Raw genomic sequence first — 27,093 nt, forward strand, 5'->3', positions numbered from 1 at the left:
AATCGACCAAATTCTTAACAATCAATTAATCAATTACGCCTCTCATATTATACTCTTGTTTGAAGCCGGCTCCATCCGAATTAGAATTTGGCAAGGAATTTCAGCTTGAATGAAGAGGGGGGGGTGTTGCTGCTCATCAGAAGTGGAAGCTGTTGAAGGTTAAGCTTGTATTTCTCCAGCTAAGCGCCGCCTCTCTTATCTCGCCTTATTCACGCGAACCCCATGGTGTAAGTCTTAAAGCAATTATTTTCAAGAATATAGCATCTTTTTGAAAAGATGTATTCCCCCCCCCCCCCCTCGTTCGCTCTCCCTATATTGTAATGCGTGTGCGCTAGCAGACATGCGCTAGCCCCCCCCCAGCCAGCCTCCATTGGCAATTTTGTCAGAAGTTGACAATGTCTTGATTTAGTTGTCTAGCTGTTCCGGGCCAGTTTTCCCCGCTGCGCTAATGTGAACAGGACATCCTGCTGGGCACCAAAGAATACCACTTCACGGCGGCCGCGGTGCTGGCAGCTTTTATTTATAGCGCTAGTGAAATGAATGGGTATTAGTGTCCAAACATTTCACCATGCTCCTGTAGCCACACACAAAAGCCACTGATTTTCCAGCAAATCTCTGCTTATTTTATTCAAGAAAAGCCCGAGAAGGCTTGAGCGAGACAGCGAACGCGTTTATAATGACTTAAAAGAGCTGAAAAGAAGAATAGCGATAGCGTCGGACGGTATTTTTTTTTTTTGAAGAGAAAAGAAAAACTGGGTGGAAAGTGGCTGAAAATGGAAACGGCCAAGTATGATGCTACTTGAAGGTGACATTCTGAAAGAATGACTTCCTTTTAATTGCGTGTATACAAATAATTGGGACTCCCCGTCCTTCTATTGTCGCCTTTACACCAAAATGTGTCATTCTTGTGATGTCGCGAGCTTGCTAATTTGCATAATACAGTACCCACACTAAGTTAGCTAAGCTAGCATTTGTTAGCGGCTGTTATTGAATTTCCAGCGAACCTCCCATTAAATAGCGGCGGCATGGGTGACTCCTCTTGGCTTTTTGGAACTTTGGGAGCCACGGGACAGGGGGCACCCCCCACACCCTGGTTGCTCTTTGCCTCCTTCTGACTGCTCAGGACCTCATCAGCACAAAGTCGCCATGTCCCAGCGTCTCTGCCGCTCACCTCGTCGCTCTTCATCTGTCATTCCTGCCCTTCTGCAAACACACTCCGCTGACATTTAAGGAAAAAAATAATAATAATCTGGCATTCAACCCTCCATATGGATTTTTGTTGATTATAGTCTTCTCTCTGCGAAGATTGCACATATTATTGACTTTGCCATTCCGTGACTATTTACGCAGCTCGGTCAAGTCCGGTGATAATATTCAGCCTTGTTTCCACTTTTCCTTCCTCGATGAAAATTTTCCTCTCCTTTGCCTGTATTTTACTAAGACCTTTTGGCCATGACCCCTTTTTTATGTGCCACCTGGGATCGGCGTTTGCGCAGAGCGCCGGTCACTGATGTCATCACGATGTGGATCTGAACCACCGGATGTCCGCCCCTGGCCTCAACTCCCAACAGTCCCCTAATTCTAAGCGACAGCTCCGTTTCACTTGAGCCCAAAGGTTTAAGTTTTGCCATTTGAATTTGCATCGTCCAAAGATTCTCCTTTTCAAAGCAGCAGGTAGCTATCTTGGCAATCTGTCATATCCAATCATCTTTTTTAAAGGGTCAGAGGAGAGTAAGTTGACTTAACGGGTCAACCTAAGTTGTCTCCGCCCTTCTCCGGAGAGGGGGAAGCCGCGGAACCTTCCATTAGGAGCTGACCCCCGCGACGCAGCGCTTTGCCCTCAGCCAGGATATCACATGCCCGAGACAGACTGCTCATTAAAGTCTGCCGCCCGTCGCAGGATTAGCGCTTTTCATGCTTGTATCCTCTTCTCCGACAATAGGCGCTTCAAAATGGATTGTTGGCTGTTACGAATCACGGAATTATAATTTCTCTTTCATGATGAGAATATTGGAAAATCCGTCCGCACGCGCAAGGCAAAAGAATTAATTGGCATCTGTTTTTCAAGGGCACATTGCTACACTGGTTAAGCCGGAGGAAACTGAGAGAGGGGAGGGGGGGGGGGGGGGGGAGTAGTCATGAAACATTTTCAATACGGTGCATCATCGTTTTGGCTATCGTGCTGTTTGCACACATGAGGATGCCTTCTGACTCTGACCTTTCACCGTGACCAGACTCCGGAGTTTGCCTGCACTTAACACACAAAGGCGTGTCTTGTTTATTTGATGTTTTCAAAAGAGCGGCGGCGCCATTAACGGCAGAGGTTCGATCCGCGTGACACGGAGGTAGCCGGCGGGTTGCGAGGATTGGAACTTTGCCGCTTGGAGTAGGACTTGTAACAATAGCTTTTTATCTGTGTGGGAATATAGCAGCTAGAAGCTAGTTTGGTTTTTTTTCGTAAAATCAGGTCATCTTATAGTGTTTATTTGGTCTTGGATTTTGACTTATTTATTTTACGATAGAGAGGGAATCAAAAAACCTGGTCAAATTTTTAGCATCGTAGCGCAAGAAAATGACAGATCTACTGCATACGACAGCAAGTTAAATAAACAACAGCTCGTTACGCAACTTTTATGTGTTCTCAGTCCTTTTTTGTACATAGAACGGTGGGTATTGCCAAAAGGTTCATTAACACCTTTGGAATCTACCTGGTCCTTATCACTTTTCGTTCATTATCCAGTAGTGTGAAAAAAACCAGACCGAGTACATCAACAATGACAGTGTTGCCAACACTTCTAATTAGGAAAACCCTTCGGAACTAACTGCATGTTTATTTAACTTTGGCTTTGTTTTTAAGATGTGGCTTCTGTGGATGTTAAAAAAAAAAAAACAGACATCACTTACATTGAATGTATCTTGTTGCTTTAACTGTATGAATTAAAGATAGGCATTTGATTTTTGCATAGTCAGCAAAATATGTGCATTCTCCAGAAATGACAACTTTCCAGTGGTGTCATTTGGTTTGTTGGCTTAAAGTGCATCACAACTGTCCACCTGCCTGTTACCTTGTTTTTTTCCACTTCCACTATCCACATCAATTGCATCATAGACATGTCCTTTTCCGTTTATTTAAAGCGATTCCGGTTTCCTTTTCCTGTGATTCAGTCCCTTAATGTCCGCGTAGTTTGTGTAATTAATTTTGGTAAGCAAAAAGAATGGAAGTCCTGGAGAGTTGTCAAAAAAAAAAGTGAGAGAAAGAGCAGAAAAGAAGAAAAACTGTGTTAGAAACACAATTAAACTCTGGTAATGAGGTCAAACATCAGATCCAGGGCAAGGGATATCATTATACAGTCTGAACGGATGGCCTGCTCCAGCTGCCATGCTCTTGCTGTGGGATTAGACTCACTGTCCCGAGGCTGCACTTTTTTTTACCAGGCTGACCCCTGCCCGCTACGCAAGTAGACCCCCCCCCCCCCACACCCTCCTCCTGGGGGCTACGTACCAACCAACCCCCTCCTGGTCCCGGTGGCACCGACGGGATTGAGGAGAAGTGAACTGTGCTGCCACGTGGGATGACAGGACGAGCCACCCCATTAGGAAGCACTGAGACAGACAGGCACCAGCACACAATCCGGCCTGTGTTGCCAGCTACAAATTACCGGCTCCCTCTATTTCTGTCAGCTCATTTGTAAAAAGCAACCAACAATGACAAGGTGATAAAAGGACATTGTGTCAACGGTTAGTGCGCCGGGTTTAAACCTGGTGAGGCTTTAAAATACAGCAGGCGCTCCTTTATTTGGAAAAAAGTTTTTGTTGGGTGATCGATTCTGAAATCAAGCAAGTAAGATTGAGAGTAGAACTAGCTAAAATCCATTGAGGTTCAAAGATGGCGTGGTTTCACTTGGTAGCATGCTACTAGCATGTTGCTAATTTTTCCACTTCAATTTGTATTTTCCCATTGAAGGTGCTTGACGGAAGCGTCCATTTTTTATTTAGCGTAATGTTTGCGTTTTTCGACCGACGTACAGACCTTTCTGTCACCTTTTAGTTTGGTGAGATTTTTCTCTTATTTATCAAAAGATTGGTAAGCAGCAGTTTAAATCGCAATCTGTTGCGGCAGTCTGCTCGGTCTTTTCTTACTTTTGTGTGCCGTTCTCTCTACCCTCTTTGTCTCCCTGGATATCGTTATGACGTTCAGCCGCAACAATAATTCTTCTGTTCTAATTCATATCAATTAGTACGGGACGCTAATGCAAACTGACGGCACAGTGCTCCTTGAAAGGCCTGCAAGGATGTTGTGGCGGCAGCACATCAGTGTGCAGCCAAAAGCCACCCTCTGTTCCCCTTTCTTCCCCATTTCTGTCATTCAGCGCGCAACAAGGGGCTCCGGGCCGAGAGGACAATACCGGTCGGAGCCAGTACTTTGATAATTAGTTATTGATTGAGAACAATGACGGGGCGCGCACTGCCGTATTAGCTCCGACGCCAGTAGGTCGCGACACCGAGAGCCGGCCATCAAGCGAGCGAGGCCAAAACACTCCTGACTCCCTTTAATAAGATATTCCTTCATGTTTTTCCCCCCTTCTTTCATTGCTCTCCTCTTTTTCCCCGCCCTTTCTCCTCAGGCATGTTAGCGTTCAGGCTACGCAGGGGTCAAAAGTATTAATGCCTGTGCACAAATGAGTGTCTGATGAAGGAGAATTTAATTAGAAAATGCCCACTTAAGCTTCTCATTCCACATGGCTCTGTTTTTCCCTTGTCTAACTATTTCTCTCCCTTTGGTGTCTTTGAATGTACAAGTCCCAATGGGATTTAAAATTTTTATATATAGATTTTTTTATTTTTTTTTACTATTTAATTATTTATATTATATCTTTATATAGTTTATATATATATATATATTATTTTATATATTTATATTTTATATACATTTTATTATATATATATATATAATGACATATAAATAATTATATGGGGAAAATATATAATTTTATATATATATATAAAAAATATAAAATATATTATATATGTGTATATATATATATATATAAAATATATATTTTTTTAATTTAATATACATATATATATAATATATTTTTATATATATTATATATATATATATATATATATGTACACACACTCTCTAAGTGACTCCACCTTATCTGTGGCCTGTAAGACACTCCTGGTCGTCAGTCCTAGGCAGCATCACGAACAATGGGAGGACTGTCGGGAGCGACAGCGGGACACGTCTCTGACAGGAAGGGAGGTAGGAAAGGGTTATGGGGAGGGGTGTGTGGCTCAGAGGCTAAACTGCTTTGCTGGAACTAATTAAACAGATGAAGTTGTGACATGAATATGCAGATGTTGTTTACATTTTACCATATGGTATTATTTCAGGTAATAACGCTGCTGGAGCGCCTCGCCGCTCATTAATGCGAAGGGATGGGGTGAAAACGCTGTCTATCAAGAGACACCCCGAGCGTGTTGGAGGAATCGGATCAGACCGATGCGCAGGTGTCCACGTCCGAAAATAGAAGCGCAATTAACATACATGTTGAAAGACACTTCTGCTTGATTCAACTTGTTAGCATCGCAACAAGCGGACAAAAAAAAAAAAAAATCGCTGATTGTTTGTCGCTGTCATCCATCCACACATCACATATTTTGTCTCATTTTAAATGATTGCTGATGTTTTATTTGATGTTACCTTATTACCTTTACCATATTGAGAAAATGCCTTGCTCGATAGATTTAATGGAAACACTGCTTGTGTGTGTGTATCTATTTCCATTAGAGATCATATCAGGTTGCTGATAGTTGAGTGAGAGAGACCTTCATTTACAAGATTTGACTTTGTAGTAATTAGAGCTACTCATTGCAATTACAGCAATTGCTTTCATGAGAATCCCAAAATATTAGGAACGTAAGCCGTGTTCTGCACCTGCTATGAACCCAGTCTTCATTCTCAATGCACAACCTGCATTTGACCCTATTTTCCCCAAACTGTTGAAAAGTAGCATAGCGGCCCCGGAGTTTTTTTCCTCCCGCTGTCGGCGTGCAGTGCAACTCGGCCTATTTCCCCCCCAGAATGGCTGCTGAGAGGTTAAGAGGGAAAGGGGCCAATGGAGTCGCGTTTAGTAAGAAGTGCAGGATCACGGGGGCCAGCTGGTGGGGTGATGGGAAGCGTAATTGTGCCCGCTGTGCCGATAGAGGGTGGCGGGGTGAAAGGATGGGGTGAGAAGCCCCGGAAAAAAAAAAAAAGGGGGGAGAGGAGAGGGAAGGGGCGGGGACACCTCAATTACCTGTGCTCCCTCTGACCCCTGCTCTCCCTCTGTCTCTCCACGCCGTCTGAGAGGCGGGGCTCTTTTCCACAGGCGCATGCACAAATGCACTCGCTCCCTTCCTCCTTTGTTCAACTCGTACTGGCTCCTATCAAAACTCGAGTCGAATCCACACATCGAGATTTTTAATCCAATATTAAAATGTGAGAGAACACACACAATGATGGGGGGGAATAAATTCATCGGTGTACTGAAGATGAATAATACGTCACGCAACAGAGTTTTCGTAGTACCGAGATTGACCTGTGAGAGGCAGTATCGTGCCACAGGGCTTCCAGATGGCCGGACAATACCAAGAAGAAGAATCGACTGATTGAGTTCCAGTATCTTCTTCTCCTTGTCATTTTATTGTGGTTGAGTGACTTTTGTGGCAGTTTATACAAACACTCCACACAAGTTACTAATTTAAACTTGACAATAGTTTTTCAAATGTTGACCATTTTTCGGATAATCTTTCGAAACATCCGATAATCTGTCTTTTTTTCTGACTTTGATTTAAAAGGATGGAAACTGTTTCAATTTGATCACGTTGTTGATATAAACTATCCCACAACCCAAATAATAACTGACGTTCAAAAAAAAAAAAAAAAAAAAGGGAAGGGCTCCATTCTTTGTCTTTACCAAAACCAAATCAAATAGAATCAATTTCTGTCGCGTATCCACGTTTGATCCCACAACTGGGTGAGCATATAGGAGATTAAAAGACACGCGGCGGAATAAAAAAGCGCATTTACTTGAACTGAGCCTTCCTCTCAAATATTTTCTGCGCCTCACCACGAGGCTGTCGCGGTCGATTTGGACGCCGCCGTCGGGGGGCCCCGGTACAGTAAGTGACAGAGACGGCTGTAAAAATCAATGGCTGGCAGGAGTGTGATGTCTTAATCAACTCAGTGTGTGCGTCTTGTTCAGACAGGAAGACGCGGACGTGTAGACAGCGCCCGGCCTTTTGTGAGCCTGTCAAGCCGGGCCCTCAAAAGCAGATGAAGCTGTCAGATTATTAATATATTTATACTGACAGGGGCACTGAAAGGAGTGCCCCCCCCCCCCCCATGCAAAAAAATAAAACAACATACTCCGGGCTTCAAAGGCGGCGGGGGCAAGAGGTTGGATACGAGGTCAGAGGACAAACACATTTTGAAAGCAAATTCTCTTCCTGGCGCAACCTGTTTTTTCACTGGTGGCGGCGTCTGCGACAGCGGCGGCCATTCAGCTGCGTCTTCGGGCTGAATTGGCGGCGGCTTTCAAAGCGACCCGGCCCGGCGGCCCCCGGTGATCCTCCGCCGAGCCGGGCTGACAGTCTATGTTCAGGGGTCAGAGCACCAGGCCCGACTCCCAGGACCCGCTCGCTCGGGCTCTACCGTCGCAGACCTCAAATTAAAATGTGAAAAGCTGAGCTACTGAAGGCATTCCTCCAACAGACGCTGCTCCCCCCCCCCTCCCCTCCTGTGGCATCTTGCTTTCTCTATGACAGCTCCTCGGAGAATGCTTTTTCTCTTTCATGTTCCTTCTTTTCGCTCAGTGGTCGCCAACTTTTTTTTTTTGTGCACTATTTTGACAGACCAGCTCAGAAACAAACCCGAATCATTTATAAAAGATAGCAACTCGCCATTACTCTGATTTTCACCATTGAAACCTTGATTTGAATCTCAAGTAACTGAGTTCAAGGCATCATGTTGAGAGGATAGAAACAAAATAACTGAGCAAACGTTCACAGTTCACATGGATTAAATAGTTCTGGAAGCATTGTTGCGTTTGAGTGTCTACTGTGTTCCGGGAAAGATGGAACTTTGTAAAGCAGTCAACAGTCACTTGGAAGGGTTGAGTGGGTATTATGAGACAGATTTAATAAAGTGCCTATCTACGGTGGCACGTTGCCTTTCAAGACTTTGGAAATGAAAATCAGCCGGTTCCTATCTTGTTGTGCCTGTCCTGCTTTTCTGATATAACTACTGAAATTGTGTCTGGAATCCAGTTTCAAAGTGAAAATAACGAAATAATAATTTTTTGGTTTAATCTTATCGTGCGAACCAGTACGGAATGTCCCGCGGACCGTGACTGGTGGTTTGGGACCAGCCAGCGCTTTAAATTATTTAACAGCATGTGAACAGTGTTGTCAGAAGGGGAATACATAGTTGATCGACTCAGCGCAGGCGCGGCGGAGCCGTCAACGCCAGGCTTTAAATTCGATTTTCTATGCGCGTTCCGTCTGGAGCCAGTTATTGCCCAAGCTAGATGCGTTTTGATGGATCAATTATCCATTCTAGCATGTTGCCGGGCCAACGTGACGTCCGACTATGACACCTGTCACAATCTTCTATTAGCGAGGAAAGGAAATTGAAATAATTTAATGACAGCTAATTTGGGCTTTGTTTTGAATCTCATTATGCCCCCCCCCACCCCCACCCCACCCCTCGGAGTAATTGTGTTTCTACAGAGGGAAAAAAAATTATGACTGCGCTCAAAGGAGCTACTTGCGCTATTAATTTGACAGTTCAGCAAATGAACTGTTTTATCTGATTGAAGAGAACAAAAACTTTGAAAGGACTTAACTTGTCCAAGGAGAGATGAGACCAGGAAAAAATAAATATGACTGACTGACGCAAGTAAATAAAAGAAGAAAAAAAAATCAAGTCATCAAGGTAGTTGAATAATTATATAAAAAAAAAAATACACATCACGATAATGAATTTGAAGCAAATCATTAGCATGTAGCATCTTCCCGTTAGTTGCCAATGCTATCGCTAATGATGCGCTGCATCACCACATTCATCAATATACTGTCATTGAAATTGAATCTTAGTTTCATCCCCATCGGAATATTTGCTATAGCTTGTTAGTGCTCATAGCCTATTGAGCAAGTCATCTTAATGTTATGGCAAAATTATTGACTTATAAATAAAAATTTATGACACAGTTTTATTCCTTTGTCAACTAAATACGCTCGGATTGTCTTTTTTAATTTTTAAGTTAGCATTGTGTGCTTTGAAAGCTAACTCTAGTTGGGATTAAAAAAAAAATTTAACCAATAGTTAAACTGATTGAGCTCAGTTGAAAAAAAAAAAAGTGAATTTCCGACGATACGTGCTTGTGGAAAAAGCAGCGTGGGAGCGTCTTACCGGTACATATGTGCCTATACTTGAATTTGCAAGTTAAGAGCCTTATTGGGATTACCCGGGCTACATTCCTCTCATCACTATCATAAAGAGAAAGAGGGAATAGATGCACGTCCCCCTTCTTCTTCTTTTTTTTTTTCCTGGGATTCAGTAAGCTCTCTGTCAATGCTCGTGGGATTGAATTGCCTTGGATGGCTCCCCTTCATTCCGCAGAATGATCTCAGACCTAATTTAGCTGGCAGCTCAGGATCCAAAGCATACAACTCTGCATAGAACGTGTGAAATAGATAGAGCGAGCCATCCCTCAGATGTGCTCAAGTAATCTCCAGCCAGCGCCGGTCCGGCAGGCCTCGCCCCCTAAAGGGATTGATGCGGTGTCAGAACCTTTGGCTCCGGGGGTCATCGTCTCTTCTCGCCCCGGCCCAATCGGACAAAAGCCGAATTTCTTTCTCCGCCGCTATTCGTTTCTCCTTTTATTTCCTCTCCTTGAATTCATCAGCCAGGGGGAAAGAGAGCCGTGAGACGTGAATGAAACATTTTCATTAAAAGGGAGGAGAAGAACGAGGCTAGATCTGATCTGAGCCAATGACATCCCAACCTTTTTCTTTTTTTTTTTTTGTTTCCCCCCTTCTTCTCCTTCTTCTTCTCACTTGCCCCAGCTGTCACTCGGCGAAGGCCGATTGAAATCAGCACCGTGTCACGGCCGTCATATCTCCCCGAGACATAAAACATGCAGAAACATCAATAAGCAACAGGGCCGCTGACAGCTTTCAGGCTACGGCGGTGGGGACCAGGGGAAGGTTAGGGCTCTCGGGGGCTGTACGTCGCCTCGTGCGGTTGAAGTGTCGTCTTCGGGCTTCACCCAAGACAAGATAAAGTCTGTCGGGTTATCGCCCGGTTCAAGTTGCTTCTCGGACAACCGCGGCCACGGGGACGTGCCCTGTCAGACGTGCGTGCGTGCGTGTCTGCTGTTTGGCAGGACATTGGAGTTGGAGTGCGTGGGAAACGTTTTCCGTTTGAAATGTCTGTCATGTGTCCGAGATGCTATTAATGCCCACGATGCATCCTTGTCGCTGTCAGAATAGCTTGATTCATGTAATGTAAATATAAATAGGGAGCATATTATTATTGCTTGTATTGTTATTACTGCATAGGTATATCATGATAGGTATTAAAATATAAATTGAAATGTGAAAAGCAAGTATTTAAAAAAACGCAATGTACAGTTTAAAACAATATGAACTACAGACATATATTAGGTAAATGCTATTTAAATATAATTGATTGTTTTATCTGTGATTTATTTGACAGTTTTGACCCATTCTATCATTATTATAAAATATAAAAGGAAGTTAAAAATCAATCAATCAATAAATATGCATTCCCTGGTTAGGTCTGTATTAATTCTCCTGCTAATTTGCAACTCAAAATAACCTATTAAAGAGTTAAAAACTATTCAAATAAAAAATGTTAAATAAGTTGAAAAAATAATAATAATTTTAACCAAAATTTTGCTGTTCTTCAGTTAAATCAAAATACAAAATTCATAGATGTGCTTCAGATTTTTTTTTTTTTCTCTAAAAACAACAACATTGTTTTCTAATCATCCAGCAAATTGTGTATGAAAGAGCAGAAGGCTATTTCCCCACCGCAAACAAGCGTAATTTACTGACCGGTGCTCGTAGAAGAAGATTGATAACAAACGAGCGGCCCCCATTTGAGTGTGTATTTAATTGCCTAATGGGCGTTAAAGGTTGGTGTCGTGTGGCATCGTGTGACACCTCCTCGAGCTGCTTGCTTGCTTGCTAATGAGCTCAAGTTTGGAGCTCGGCAGGAAGTGCTGAGTCTTCCTTTTCCTCTCACCTGGTCACAGCTACCTGTAAATAAGACTCAAGTCATTAACGTGACAGACTTTTGGCACAAGTTGCAATACGCCTCCTAAAAGCTGAACTTGCATTTAAAATGTGACTCCTATTGTGTGTGTGGTTTTTTTTTTTTCTTCCCCAGCAATTTGTGTGTTCTAACTAGCGGCGCCTCGCAGCACTCCCCCATGTTCTGGTCCATCTGCCTCCTGTCCATTGATCAGCCTTCCAGGGGGCATCAGTCTGTTTAACATCTGCTACGAGTTGCCGAGGCTCAGGTAACCGCGGCGCCTATTGATCTCGGCGTCCACCTGCAGCAACATCTGCTCGGCCGCATCGTCCTTTTTGTCGGCGCTCGTTTGCCTCGGCTCGTCTGGTCCACTTTGACTCGCTCGCACAAAGGACTACGCGCCTGTGTTCGCTCGGCTGTTTACATTGTTCCTGTAATGAAGATGGAATTAAGCATTCTGGAGTAGGCGTAGTATGAAAAAATATAGATATACTTTCTTTAAAGTTGACTTTTATTTAATTGGAAATATTAGTCTTGATATAGCGAAATTTACTTTGCTTGGAACTGCAAAGGGACATGACTATTTTGAATTTATTATAACTAATTCAAAAATTTAAATTACAAAAAATATGTATATTTAGTTGAAATCTTTTAAAAAGGAAATACTATATTTATCATTGATCATCAAATAGTATCTTAAAAACACAATTTTAATTGCATCAATAATAATATCTGGTTTTTCGTTGAGATTGGTAAAAATACACAAAACATGCTTCATCGTGTAGTTTCAAATCAGAAAGTAAATTTGATTATATTTATATTTGGTTAAAATCACGAAAATTAATTCACAATTATATATTATCATAGCACACAAATGGGTGATTATTTTAAGCTTAAATTGATATTTAGTAGAAATTATGGAAAAAAATATTTGGAAATGATTGTTGCTATAGCATACAATAAATCTGCAAATTAATTTCTAATTTTAAAAAAGGCCAAGTGTATAAATACACATTTTATATAGTGAATACTAAAAAGGGATGTTGCATAGAAAAATGCACATTTACAGTTACAATAAATATAATAACTTCAAAGTCCTCTGTCATTTTATATATATTATAGATTACAAACATTTATATGAATATAAATATGATATTAATACAAATTCAAAAAAACAAAATCATCTTGGAATTTGTCTCCAGAGCTCAGAGGGGAGAAAAAAATGCAACCACCGCCGAGCTTGTTTAATTTGCTCTTTTGCGTGTGGGGCGCAGGTTAGTTCATTTTAATTTTTTATTTCAAAAGCTATCAAATACACCTCGTGCGAGGAAATCAATTTTCCCAGCTGCCCCGGCTTTTGTGGCGAAAAGAGCAGCCGCCATTGGGGGAGCGGCCCCAGTCACGTGACCCAGTCAGAGATTAGTCGGGGAAGGCCGCGTTGCCGCCACCTCAATTACGCTCTGCCTCTTGTCATTTACCTCCAGAACACCTCATTCATATTTAATTTATGAAAGACTCGGCGAGATTAATTGTCATATAGATGATGTGGAGAAAACACCGCAGCCGGCGTTCTACTCATTGCCTGTAATTTGGCGTTCCAAAAAAAAATTCCCGTTAAAAACTGCATGTCTGCCGAAAACATTGATTTTAATTGTAAGGAAAATGTAATTGTCTGCAAAAGTGCAACGGGTAGCGAGTTTGAGTCATTCCACGCTTCTCGATATGATCAGTGGCAGTCTTTCATCAGCATATCACATGCACAATGAAGCCATTTTGATCACAGCATTACGCTGGCAATTATAAACTTTTAAATGCGTGCGGCGGGGATCGTGTAAAATCCTTTTTGATACATTTGACCGATTGTTGACATCGTCTCGCTGCGAGCATATTTTACAATCTCGTTAAATCCATTTTTTTGTTGACTCAAACCCAACCCTCCTTTTTAGTCAAAGCAAATTTGGAATATATTCAGTAATCAAAGAATGGATCAACCCCAGCGACTGGAGAGGATGCAATTTGCAGCCATATCATGAGATTATATCCATTAGACGGCGTGTGGGTTTGAATGCGTGTGCGTGTTATTCTATGGCGAGTTCCCATGACAACTGTTTTGGGGCGAGGCCTCGGTGGAAAACCAAGCTCAGCTGTCATCGCTTCACCTAAAAGCTTTGTAATTGCTCTCATTTGCATAGCACAATTAAGTGTGTTAGCTCACAGCAAGAACAATCAACCTCCACTAAAGACGGGGGACGCTATAATTATTATATCAGTGGATTGCGAGAAGCGCCTCGTTGATGAGCCTGTCAAGCTCCATTCCTCGGCGCTGCGCAAACACTGGCTCTCCGGCGGGCGGATCTGTGAAGCTGCTTGGAATGTTTGGACTAAAATTGACTATCCTGTTCATCGCTGTTATGTTCCAGAGCAAACCATAATCGGTGAAAATATGTGATATAAAATTTGCGAGCGTAAAATGATCAAAGAATGAGGAGTCTGCGGGTGAGTGTTGAGATGTGAGCTGTGGCTCACAGCAGCACCTGCGTGAGCGTGCTCATTGCATTTTATAAACTGAAAAGTGCATTTGCGGTTGTGACTATCTTTTCTCGTATGCTAGGGCATGACAGATTTCTACCTAAGTGGATTCGATCCACTCACAAAAAAAAAAAAAAAATGGAGCCCAGTGTTCTAGATTACCAGCCACCTGAAGTTGTGCAAATTTCACGAATCAATGCAGATTTCCATATATTTCCATATTTTTGAATTTTAAACACTTACATTGATCATCATTATTTTTATCGGGTTACGCAAATATGGTTGTACCTGACAATTATGTCCATAGTACTCTCAAAAAGTTGACAAAATCATAATGAATCGTCAAAACTAGTTTGTGGCTCAGACTCGAACGCTGCAAGCTATAATCATAATTCCAGCTGCGAGTCGTGAATCCTCAACGTCAACATCCATGTTTTGCTTTGGAGATGAACACATCTGCAATACCTGCTTATCATTTGAGTGGATTCCCTAAATGTTGGAACTGCTCCAAAATGGCGGCTTCAAACAAAAACGAAAAGCTTCTTGTTCATCGTCGACTGTACAACAAATAAATTGGGCCGTATTTTGATCACATGGTTGCTTCCATTTATCCGCGTACCTAATGATGTGTCCTGTCGAGTGAACCACTTTCACATTCGTGTTTGATCCGCCACCGTTTTGATCCCGCGGCGCTCTCGGTCGTGGTCGACCGAAGCCTCGGAAAAGGTTACGTGTACACGCCGTGCTCATCATTGTTTCTTTTCTCTCCCTTAGACGTTCGGGGGAGTCTGTAATGAAGAGCTCTTGAACTGCCGGGCGGAGACGCGCTGAGATGAGAGTCCAGCAGGACGCCCCTTTTGGCTCTGCGGGACGGTAACACACACACACACACACACACACACACACACACACACACACGGATACACTCTTAGTCCACACGTATTGTTTGATAAATCGCAGATTCTTGTTCCAGCCGTGTTTATTGTGGAGGGTAACAGCCTTGACATGTCGCCATGCAACATTTTCAAAGCGCCATGCATGAAAGCAGGTGCTTTCTAAGCTTTATTATCAAGCCTGTGATCACATGCTGCAGCACATCTTTGCCTCCGGGGCCCTGCCGTGTAATGGAGGGACCAAATAGCAAGCTCTCTCCGCATACCCCCCCCCTCCCCACCTAACGTAAACTACTCAAAGACCAGCATCAATTTTAATTTGTATTTATCCTGTTGATGCCCCCCCTCCTCCCTTTTTTTTTTTTTTTTTTTTTTTCCTCGCCGCACAAATTACAGCCATCATAGCTGTGATTCCAGCAGCCCACGCGGCGCGCTATCAGAAAATTAGCACGCGGCACAACCAGTGGCGGGTTCAAGGTGTCACAACACAATTATGCTACGACGGCGACCTGACGAGCTCTGACTGGTCGCCGGTTTTGTGACAACTAAGCCTGGAGGGCTGCCGTGTCTGTCACATGCAGGGGATACATTTAGTGTCCTTTGTGGATTCGTCTTTCAATTCACATACTCGCACATTAAAAAAAACCAAAAAAAACAATTGAGATGATTAGTGGGTGTGTCATGAATGCACCGTGTAGTAAATTATTAGGAGGAGGTTGTTTTTCTTTCACAGGAAATATTTTTTCAACTATCTTTGAAATTATTTTGTCAAACGAAACCACTATGATGACAACAGTATTTGTTTTTAATACCGTGTTTAAAAAAAAAAAATAGGTATGAGAAGAAATCTTTTTCATTGTAGTACAAAGAAGCTTTTGGGTAACTTGAAAAGAGAACTAAAACTATTTTGGATGTTATCTTGATCTTGCGTAATTTTTTTAGGCTTAAGGTTGTATTAAATTTTGTTGGTCATATGTTAGAAACAAAGAATATTGCAAATTTGAGATTAAAATCCAAATTTTAGAAGAATAATCTTATCCTTGAAAAGATTGGACATAATTTCAATATAGATGAATAATTCAGTCATAAATTCATGTTTTCACAGTATAAAATGAATGTTGGTCTTTCTATTTTTGCCATATTTCATACATCGGTGAAACACGTAACTTTGCGAGAATAGTTTTTATAATATAATATGATTAAAGAGTACAGTCCAATTTTTAAGCATGTCAGCATTACATTATCCCACCAATCATAGTGGGAGTTTAAACCTTCATTCCATTCAATCCTACTGGCATAAATATTTGGTCCACACTGTGTATCAATTCAGCTTCATCGAGAGGCGAGTTGACTGCTGTCTGTCTACGCGTGCGTGTCATTAATAAAATGAAGCCGTCAACGAGAAGTTGAAAAAGCTTCTGCGCTGTAAGGAGTCAGCTCACGGTGACTTTCAATCAAGCCCTAATCCCGGCGTCTCATAAAAGTTGGAGCGCAAAAATGAAGGGAAGCTCCTCACTGTGCTCTCGGTGTCAAGCCATTAGGCTGTGTGAAATGAGGTGCCACTCACCCTTCCCAAAGCCGTCCATACGGCCGACGCGCCGCTAAAGTACTATACGAGCTCAATACTGTCGGCTGGATGGAAACATAATTGTGCTGCGATGGACGCTAATATCTTCTCACAAAGTCTTGAAGAGGATGCAACATCTAAGTCGTAGCGGCTTGATGCCAGATTGATCGGAAAAGTGTGGCTTTAAAAGACGGAAAATTGTGTCATATGTGAAATTCAAATACAAGCAGTGGATGGACGGACGGATGAACTGTGTAGAACTGTTTTGTATAAAACATGACAATCCATACCATCATTTTCAGAAAAAAAATTTATTATATGGCCGAGTGAGCTAAAGTCCCGTCGACCGGTTTTGTCTGTGTGGGAGTGTCTGGATGTGAGTTGTGGCCTACAGCAGATTTTGAATTCGTATCAGACCATTAAAATAAATGACAACATTTCTAACTGTGGTTCTCCTTGCCCACATGTGAGAACATCACACAGTATCTTTATCGCTCCAATCTCTCATTTCACTTCACTCGAGTGGTGTTGCACGTGAAGCTTCATAGTAATAACTCACAAGTCAACATACCACTGGATTGAGTTGCCAACTTACTTCTGCTCAATAGCGTTCTAGATCTTTCCAGAAATCAGCTCCTAATAACTACCAAGGCGTCAAACAACAAAGATGTAGTGGATTTACCCAGAGGTGGTACGCCAGCAACAATGAGGAGGAAATAAAGCTAATAAGTGTCACTTGGATGTGACAACACATTCTACATGCTTCTTTCAGATCTCATTTCCATTGGGCAGCCGAGAGATACCCTGAAGCGTGCCTGTTAATGGGCGCCTCCATCAGCCGTGCTGGAAACAGCCCGCCTCATTACTCACTCCGCCACAACTGTGCCCGGGGGGTGGTCCATTTTCCCCCCAGAGCCTGTGCATGTGTGTGTACCACGTGTGTGTGCACGCACTCGTGTGCCTCAGCGCCGAGTTTATTTCGTTTATTTCAAGGTAATACAATTCGTTTTGGTAACACCCAACTCAGTCACGAAGTATAGTTTCAGCGGAATCCTGCTCTTTGTTGTTTTTTTTTTGTGGACTCCCTCTCATTGACTGACAAATTAACTTTTTGGATCAGTCCTATGAGTCATTAGCCAACCAACTAACTCTGGTTTCTGCGTTATCCTACTCCTACCAACCATTGTCGTTTTTGTGACCCTACTCACTACCCATTTTAGTGTCATCTTGCTATTATCTATCAATGTGGTCGTGTAATCCTACGAAGTTAACAACTCACTACGGTAAATGTAGCATTAGCATAATTTGTTACTAATTCAATGTAATGTTGTTTTTTGTGTTTTTTTTACTAATAATGAAGATAGTTTTTGTGTGACCCAACCAAGAAACCGGGTTTTAGGAATTTGTGTTGTTTTGCGTAATATTTGTGTCAACTCGCTTACGACTACTAGCTGGCAAATTTTTAGCATAGTCCAGCTAACTACCTACAGGTATATACTAGTTGTTGTCCACTAGCTCACTATGTAGTTTTTGTTACAAGACTAATTTTCGCACAGACCTCCTGATAGCTACTTGAATAATTTTAGAGTCATTTTAGTGCAACCCTACTGTCACGAAGCACCTGGTGTCTAGCCTAGCGTCGTTTACGTGAAAAGAATGTTTTACATGCTGTAGACAAGCATCGCCCACTGCTTGATTGGCCGTCTGATTCTTCAGCACTCGCTTTGCAATTCAGAGAGAGTTTCACGATTGGTGAAGGTGCCAAATACTCAATGTAACCTTTCCTCCCTCCCCAACCTGCGCAATGAATATTTTAAATGTGAATTTCTCGCCAGATCCGCCTTTGGAGCGCTATTTGAGCTCCTCTACATAATTTCTTATCTCTCTCTCTCTGGTCAGTGGTTTCGATCTTTCTTGACAAAGTCAACAGGGGGCATCCTTCATCTGTCAAAACCAAAACATCGGAATATGTTTCATGCCATTCGTTCCTTTTCTTCTCCTCCTGTTTGTCACCTTGCCCAAATGATCGTACCTGGCCAATGTTAATCAACAAGAGAAGAGATGAAGAACTAGCGGCTGACCCTCGGACCACTTGGACCCAGCCAGAGGGTCCGGCGACAGCATGGCGCGTCGCAATCTGTGGAGCAGATGGCTGCAGAGAGCGGCAGGTCTCAGCCTGGCTGCCTCCGAGCTGCCCCGTTTAATACCTTCCTGTATCACAGACTTGTTAATAGTCTGGGCAAAAACTCACAGGGCCCTGTTCACTAAAGAACAATAGCTCCCGTCTGCTAGCTCACTTATTTTGTGATCTCTTCATCGCTGGTGGCAAAATGGTTGCTGCTATGCTGTGTGCCCTTTGCTACATGTTTGTTTATTTCCTGCTTGGACTTGGACAGTACTGGGCCAAAGGCTATGCGTGAACAACTCTAATATATATATATTAATATTAATATATATGTATATATAAAAATAAAAATAATAAAAAATATATATCTATATATATTTTATTTTTATTTATTTTTATTTTATATATATATATATATATATATATATATATTAATTTAATATCTGAAAAAATATCAAATGTAATTTCTTTTTTCTTTTATATATATATACCAAAACAATACAATACTGTTTATGTAAATGGTTTTACAAAGTGGTTAATTAAGACCCAAAGGAAGAAGAAGAGGAGGAAGTCATCAAACATTTGCCTGACTTATGTTCCTCCACCTTTGCTTGATGTTGTTGTTTGGTTTGGGTCTGACGGGCAGCTATAGCCGAATCCGCCTTCCTTCCTCATCCTCCGTGGCGTCATTGTGGATGAAGAGTGGCAGGCAGCAGAGTGACAGACTGCCCCCAGAGATGACACCTGTCACCAAGGGGAGCGCTGCTAATCTACAAGCCTCATTTTGTTTGAACTCTTTGTCACCTTGCCGTCAAATCCTCCTCTGCTCAGCCGCTTGCCAGGTTTTTTTTTTTTTTTTTTCCCTATCGCTTTTTTGGCCCAATCTCAGCATGGCGCACTAGACAGAAAAGCAACACGAGCCTCTCTGATGGCTCTGAAATATCACTGCTACTTAGCAATAAGTGTTTCCTAATACAAGCGGGATGAGTTGGTTTTAAAAATGTCATAACTGTGTATTAAATGCACAATTAACAATCATTAATTGCTTTCAACAGTAAGTGGGCCCACTAAATAGCAAGTGCCACACATTTGTATTGTCTCCTGTACACCAAAATTATTACAGCGCTACCACCATTTTACGATGAATTTGAATCACCTCTTGCCAAATAGTGAGACTACTCGTTCCACAGATCTAAATGGAAGTGGCCATCAATTTTTCGGGGGTTGTTTGGTCACATTTTAAACGTGCCGTAAACAACTTGAACATAAATGAGGACTGCAAATCTCAGCTTTATGTTAGGCGACTTATTTTGCTCATTTAAATGACACTATCCATTTATTGCACTTTAAAATACAATTTTAACTGTAGGCTAGGTTGCTCATTATTAAAGATGTAAAAAATAAGTTGACCTGCACCATAACAGAAGATTTCAATGACCATTGTACATGTGTGTGCAGGTTTCTCGACCATCTATTTTTTTTTCCCCAAAATCCGTTTTCTAATGCATTTTCGACCGTGTAAAACCGGCCTTGTACCCCTGCGCGAATGACAAGGAGGAGGCATCCCTGTTCAAATGTTTTTATTCCCCAAACAAAGCCCCATTCATTCATATTGAGATGTGTCTTAGTTAAATTGATCTCAATAGAAATGCAGTCTGGAGTGGAACGGTCTCTATGGAGCAGCACACTCCGCCCCCCCTGGCCAAATATCTATATTGTCCACTTCTACAGACTGCGCTTTGTAATTATAATATAATTCATTATGTCCGTGCAGCATGTGCCACAAAGAGGGTAGTACCCCTCCCGACGCGCCCTGAAATCCTCCCGCACTGATCAAGCTGAACGTGCACATTGTGGTTGTCGTTTTTTTTTTTAAAAGTCGGCCCGCTTGGAAATCCCTTCTCGCGCACACACCCCGACAACAATAGATTTCCCCCCTTTTGCTTAATAGAGATATCAGCCGCAAATCTGACAGCTCACAGCGGCCTCGTCCACGGTTGTTGAGAAATCTATAGCACGTTGACAAGCCGGCCAAAAGAGCATTCATTCATACCATAACCACCATATTAGATTATGTATTTAGTGTTATTACCACTGCTCCCAAGTGTGGGAAAATGTGGAGAGAATGAAAAAAATATATAATTCTTTCTATTTGCATTGAAAATAGTGTTGATAAGCTACACCCATTTATCATTTAGCTAGCAAAATAGTAGCGGAGGTGGATCGTTTACTATTTGGCAAGCTTGAGGTTTACATTTTATTTTAGCACAATTAGTTCACTGTCACTGTTTCAATAAAGTGTTCCAAATGTGTTGATAATCACTTTATAAACAATTTACAAAGGTGTATTATCAAGTTTATCACAATTGGCCAATTGCACTAACAGCTAGCAAATTCAGTCGTCTCACTATTTGGCAAGCATGAGGCGAGTCTTGCAGTACCCAATTGTTTACCTTACAGTTGAAGTCTTGATGAAATGTTATCGAATGTATCAATTACCACAAATCATGTTTAATTAGCTACTCCCATGTCTAGCTAGAAGTGGAGCCATTTTTTTCAATGCCTCTATTAAATACAATTATCTTTTCCGCACACATTTTCAATGGCTGTGCCAAAAAAAAAAACATTGGCTTGCATATAGTTTCACTTAATCCTTTTGCTTATTATTGAGAGTAAGATGCAGCAGTTGACAAAGATAAAAAAAAAAGCTCATCTCCATCCAACACAATAGCTGAGGTTAAATACAAGGTTGCATACATTTTCCAGTGTATTCATATTGAAATAATAGCAGCAATAACTGTTGCTATTGCATAACAATGCGCATTTTTTTTTCATTGTGAAGCAACCGGTAAATGCGAGAAATTAAACAATTGTGATGTGTTATTTTTTTCAATTTGTAGATAAATCAAAAATTAAATTACATTCATTCATACCAAACATCACATTTACAAATCATCTGCAGACATTTGCATTTTGATAGCATTCCGTCCTGATCGAACTAAAGTCGAAACTAAAGCTAAGTAGCATGCTAACTCGGGTGCTAGCCTTTGATAAATGAGGTCAACTATAAAACCAAAAATAAGTTATAAAATCCCCTATACAATATCTTTGCGCCTGTTGGGAAAGAAGTCACAAATAATTTTTGGGGGTTTGTAACCAGAGCGTGTCGAAAGAGAAGCGCTCGTCTTTGAGTCTAGAAGGAGTTCCGGCCTCCCATCGCACACCGATCCAATTAACACCCCGCCTGCCAATCCCTGTCGGGGTCACACGTCGGCTCCCGTGGCGTCGTTCTACCTGTCTGTGCTGCTCTCCGTGCAATCTGGAATTAACACCGCGTCTCACCTGGTCACGCGGACGCGCCACAGATTAGACCGGTGCGGCCGGGAGATACGCCTGGCTCTCCAAATGAGGGCGCGGGGGGTTAAGATTTCGAATACAGCGGGGGCTATTGTTTTGCAACTTCTTTCTTATTCATTAAACTCTAAGGTGAACATGCCCTCCCCCCTTCCCACACCAAATTACCTTTTTTTGTGTTTTTTTAATTCCTCCACAAGCCTGATAAGAGATTTTATTTTAATGAATAGCTAGAAGTTAGCAGTTATCGCTAAGCTACTTGGGGGCTAAGTAGCCTACTTCTTTTGTGAAGTAAAATAATTTATAAAAAAAAAAATGACTGCGTGCGAAAGGTTTAATGCACATTAATACAATGATGGGTTTAAGTAATCTTTTGTTTTCACTGTTTTTTAATAAAATAAGATTTTTTTCATATATGTCCATTTACCAGTAATATTTTTCAAAAAAATTTTAATTGTGTTTTAGTAATCTTTTATTCTCGTCAGATTTCTAGGGTCAACTTGAGGAAGCAAATAGTCATTATTAAAGTAAAAAAAAAATGGTACAAACTGGGAAATTAGCCATTTAGCCATTTCTTGTTAGTTCCATGGTCATCGTCGAGACTTCCGCCCCAGTGGAAACTCTCTCGTGTGGTCCTATGTTTAGATAACAAACTGATGCAGTTTGATCGAGGAATGCGTTAGTATTGAACACATTCAATATCACTTTAAACCACCGCGGCTCGTCTATCTGCCCGAGGCGAGCTGGGGAAAACAACATTATAGGCCATCTTGGACACGGATACATCACGCTACCTTGGGATGTTGGAAACCATTAACATCAGGCAAAGGCCTATCACTTTGCGGGAGTGCGCGTTATATGTGAAAGGTTACATTCACCTCGGTGTGTCCCTGCGGTTATTAAGACAACACTTGTGGAATCCGCTGGGCGTGTTTTAGCAAAAAAAAAAAAAAAAAAAATGCCATTTTATTTTACTGCAAGTCAACGGCACAAACATGACATAAGTGCAGCTCAGCTTGTCTTCACCAGCATGTAATTGGGATTTCTTAACAGTGTATTGTGTACGTTGACAGGAGTTGCCAGTTGATTGCCCTACATGGGTGTCTAATTGATTTAGATTAAAAGAAGACGGCTTGTGATGATTTCTGCGGGGAAAAAGAGGAAAAAAAAATAAGCCCGGTTTGGTTTGGTTTAGCTTTGTCCTGTGTATATCTCATTTGAGTAAGGCGTACATGCCGTGCCGATGACATCATAAAGATGAAGTGCGGGCTGAATAACAAAGTACGAAGTCAAAGCCGGGAGAAAGCGCTCGCCGAGTTCCACTACAAAGTACGACCAGCCCGGGCTCGCTTTGATAGTGGACTGGCCGGCGTTATAAATAATGGATTACAGCATTTACAATGCAGAGAAAGAGATCTTGCTATCAGTAGAATGAAAATTCTAAAGAGGAGAAGGAGGGGAATGGGAAAAAAAAAAATGTTAGCGCTTTGCAGTCTTGCGCATAAAGGAGCGTCGATTTTTTTTTTCTTCTCGTATTGTGCGGGTTAAGAGTGTTTGGTTTCCCTCCCACTTCTTCTTACATTTTGCGCTAGCTTATTTTTCTGGCAAAAAGGTGTTTGTGGTCTACTGGGACCACTTAAAAGTTTATGCAGAGCACTAGCCAAGTTGGACAAAAAAAAAAAAAAAAGGGCCTTGAAGTCTACACACACTGGCCCCTTTCTCAGAGGCTCTCAGCTCCGGCTTGGGGGGGAGTGTTGTTGGTTTACGAGAGGGAAAATAGTCCCGGCCCTCCGCAAAAGTGAAATGGGATTAAGGCCTTTGTTCGCTCCACAATGGTGAGGGGAATTAGCAATAGTTGTAGGCACTTAGAAGAGCTCTCACACACAAGCTTATCCCAGATTTTGCACAATAATCATTTGAATATCAACAGTGTTTTGCAACTACAGCGCTAATGTATAAACCTCCCTTTAGGATATCAAAATCCAACCCCCTCCCACCCCTAAAAAAAAAAAGAATTGCATCCCAAATGTTCTTGTTTGAGATAGAATTATTAAATTTGAACACATTTTGCACCACAGAAAAAGATTGGAAAAAAATACTGATTTTAGATGTGGTTTTTCGTATGTATTCCAGATCTCGTGGAATTCGTGCTTGTCGTGATTTTAGCTCAACTTGATATTTTTGGGCAAACGGGAAATGCTTTTGATGTTGATTATAAATTGAGACAAGGAATTTGATACTTTAGATTTGTTCTTTATATTTTTTTCTTTTTAAGTCAGTTCTCATTGGCTGGTTTGTACAAGATTGACTCGAGTTTTTTTTTTTTTTGGCAGTTTTTTTTTTTTTTTGGTGCTAAAGAAAGACTTTGGCTTTAGTTTCAGAAGCGCTCCTGTCACATGACTTTCCTTTGTATTCATCACAACATGGCCACATTTTAGGAATTTGCTGTTGTCTGCAGATTTTGGACGGCTTTTCTTTCGCTTACTATTGCTGACTCCAAAACACCCACAAAAAAATTGGATCCATCTCAGTTATTAGTGCAATTATTGACAAAACATTGACTCATTGTAGTTTGTTCTTCTGCCAGAATGAGTCATTCGATGATATTTTCTGGGAGTGATGATGCACAGACTGCGTTTTTTTTTTTTTTTTTTTGCCCACGCATTGAACACGTATTGTCCCGATCACAAAACATTGAGTGAGATCAGCAGACTTGTCAAGAGGCCCCGGCTTGAATATGAATGATGAGAGAAGAGCAGGGTGGTCTAGTCCGAGCGCCGCTTCTGGCTCTTAGGCAGGTGAAAATAAGCTCCACTGTCCCCGCCAGCTGCCTTCATCTCCACTCGGCCACTTCGCCACGACCGAAATGGACGTTGCCGTGCGTGCGTAGCTCGTTTCCGAGCCCATTTCGTCTTGAGCTGTCAAACCCGAGAAATGAAGACATAACGCCTTCCCCTGAATGCCCTCGAGTGTCCACATTGTATCGGCGTGAATGTGGCGACTACCATGCGCAGGATGAATAAAGTTATTTGGAAGGGGGCGGGGGGGGGTGAATAGGATGTCGTGAGCCCCCTCGGCTTTTTGAGGACCCCGCGGTGCGGGGGTCACGGCCCAGCTGCCTTTTAGGGGTGAAAGGGACACCAGCGGGGCCGAACGGCCTCGCCAAAAGAGCAGACAAAAACCCCGACGGTGTCAAATAAAGACATCCCAGATTGGACGTTGACAGATTCTAAACACCCCCCCCCCCCTTTCCTCCGTTGCCCGAGTCGCTCGACGCACTTCACACTTTGAATCTTGGCTCAGATTTGTATCAAGTGTCCTGGTCAGTGTCTACTTCTAAAAAGTAGACTTTTGCTTTTCTTTGATTTCTTTCATTTATGGGGTGCTTTGGTGATTTCAACCGCATTTCCTCACAGGTAGGATTCCTATTTAATTTTTGGCTTTCTATTCTAGCAAAACAACCAGTGTTGGAAAATAATGGCATGGCTGTCTCTGAAAATTTCCAAGAGACAATCTGTCTCGGTCCCACAGGTCCCATCACTCCTTTCGTGGCTTCCTGTTCATTTTCCGATTCACTACAGTCACTTACAGTCCTCAATTTGTCAGTACTGAATGTGCTGTCAGTCCCGTGAGGTCATTGCGCTCGGCCTTCTAAATTAAAGGTGATAGAGTCTTGCACTTTCTCGCTCTTCCAATAAAGCTTCATTTTTAAGAAACAGTCCAAAACATGTTTTGGTAGAAAATCCAGTAAGACTTAATTTTTTTGGGGGGTTCTGTTTTTTAATCCTTGTGAGGTGTTTCATACAGTAAATAAAATGGACGTCCTTACTAGCCAAGATCCTCTCAATCGAGATAGGGGAAGCAGAAATTTCTTCCAGCGGGCTGAAATTGGCCAAGGCTAAGTAGGCTAATCATCAGGCCACATTAGAAGGAATTGCCAGTTGATTTAAGCTGTCAGCAGCCAGCGGTAGGTAGCTCAGGTCCGAAGATGCGGCCACCTCCGCCGCCTGGGGGGTGAGCAGGGGAGAGAGGGGGGGAGTCAAAGACAATTTCCATGGTAAAAAAAAAAAACGCCGCTGGAGAAATCCCAGCGACGGCCCCCGCGAGATGATCAGAGAGTGCGACGCGGCCGGCGTAGCGAGATGGAAGTGTACAAGTGTACAACAAATGTTCAGTTCCGGTTGCCGTGCGCTAATCGTGTTGTTTTCACGCGTAGCCACAGGCTATGATAAAGAGACAAAAGACGCTTCTGACAAGTGTGCTGTCAAAATGGGAAATATGGACCATTATATGTGTCAGCCTGTAATCACACACACATACGCCGCACAAAGAAAGTCGTCGTTTTTAGTTTGGATTTTTTTTTTTTGCCTTTACTCTCCCTTTCATCAAATGTGTGTCAAGTGTCATCAGAGCGCTTTATTCATTCATCACTGGCTCCACATTTAAATTCATTTTCCTTCAGGCTCCTTTTCTGGGGTTTTTTTTTTTTTTTTTTGGTGTGTGTTTTAATTTCTGCATACGTGCAGAGTTTGCCGGGAGACAGATCATTTGCGGCGAGAAGAAAAGAGATCAGTGGCGCGCCGGCGGTTTGTCTGATGAGCGAGGAGATGAAGAAGCACTTTTACAAAAGGAGCAAAAACGCGGCGGTGACAAGTGTGTTCATCTGACGCCGTTTACGTCACTCTGCATTCGATGTGACAACACTGAAGGCCTTTCGCATTTGCTACAGTCACAATTTTTTTTTCCATTATTTATTTTTTCATTATAAGCAAAGATTGATTTTTACTGCTAGGTTTGAGCTTTATTTATGTTACACAAATTTAGAGGCTACACTGAAAAAAGTTTTAGTTGAATCAACCCAAGTGTTTGCCTAAAATAAAATCATCTGGATCCAGATCAATTTTTAAGTCACCTTTTGTGCCACCACCTGAATAAATAATTTAGGATAAATTCAACACACCATATTATTCTTTTTAGTGCACTAAATAAGACCAAAAAAATCATGTAAATAAAGTTCCAATTCCACAGGAATATTTCGAATTTAAATTAAAAAGTTGGTGTAGTGAAATAATCGCTAATTATCTTAATTTGTCACAATTTTACCGACTAAAATCTGAATCGGTAAGATACGTGATGTATTTTCCACGAAATAGTTCATTTATAATTTCACAGAGGAGTTTATTTTGTTTTCCAGTTTTGTCCAAAAATCCAACAATTGCTCAGTTTCATTTTATATTTCAACTTTCATTGTTAAAAAAAAAAGAAATATACTTTATCCTGATCACATTGCGATTTATTT

At 41.8% G+C, this 27,093-nt stretch overlaps 1 protein-coding gene across 5 annotated transcripts in view; it reads left to right on the top strand.

Annotated features, from left to right (window-relative positions):
* mctp2a (multiple C2 domains, transmembrane 2a) overlaps nucleotides 1-27,093 on the top strand; it is a 156,843-nt gene that overhangs the window by 121,495 nt on the left and 8,255 nt on the right. For all 5 annotated transcript variants that reach the window (XM_085913666.1, XM_085913667.1, XM_085913660.1 and 2 more), the window contains 2 exons: nucleotides 11,462-11,594; nucleotides 14,630-14,728. The gene's annotated coding sequence lies outside the window, so the exon portion shown is untranslated. The remainder of the gene's footprint in view (nucleotides 1-11,461; nucleotides 11,595-14,629; nucleotides 14,729-27,093) is intronic.

The sequence above is a fragment of the Syngnathus leptorhynchus genome, chromosome 6 (assembly GCF_054491065.1).
Source record: "Syngnathus leptorhynchus isolate UIUO chromosome 6, UIUO_Slep, whole genome shotgun sequence".
NCBI classification, from domain to species: Eukaryota; Metazoa; Chordata; class Actinopteri; order Syngnathiformes; family Syngnathidae; genus Syngnathus; species Syngnathus leptorhynchus.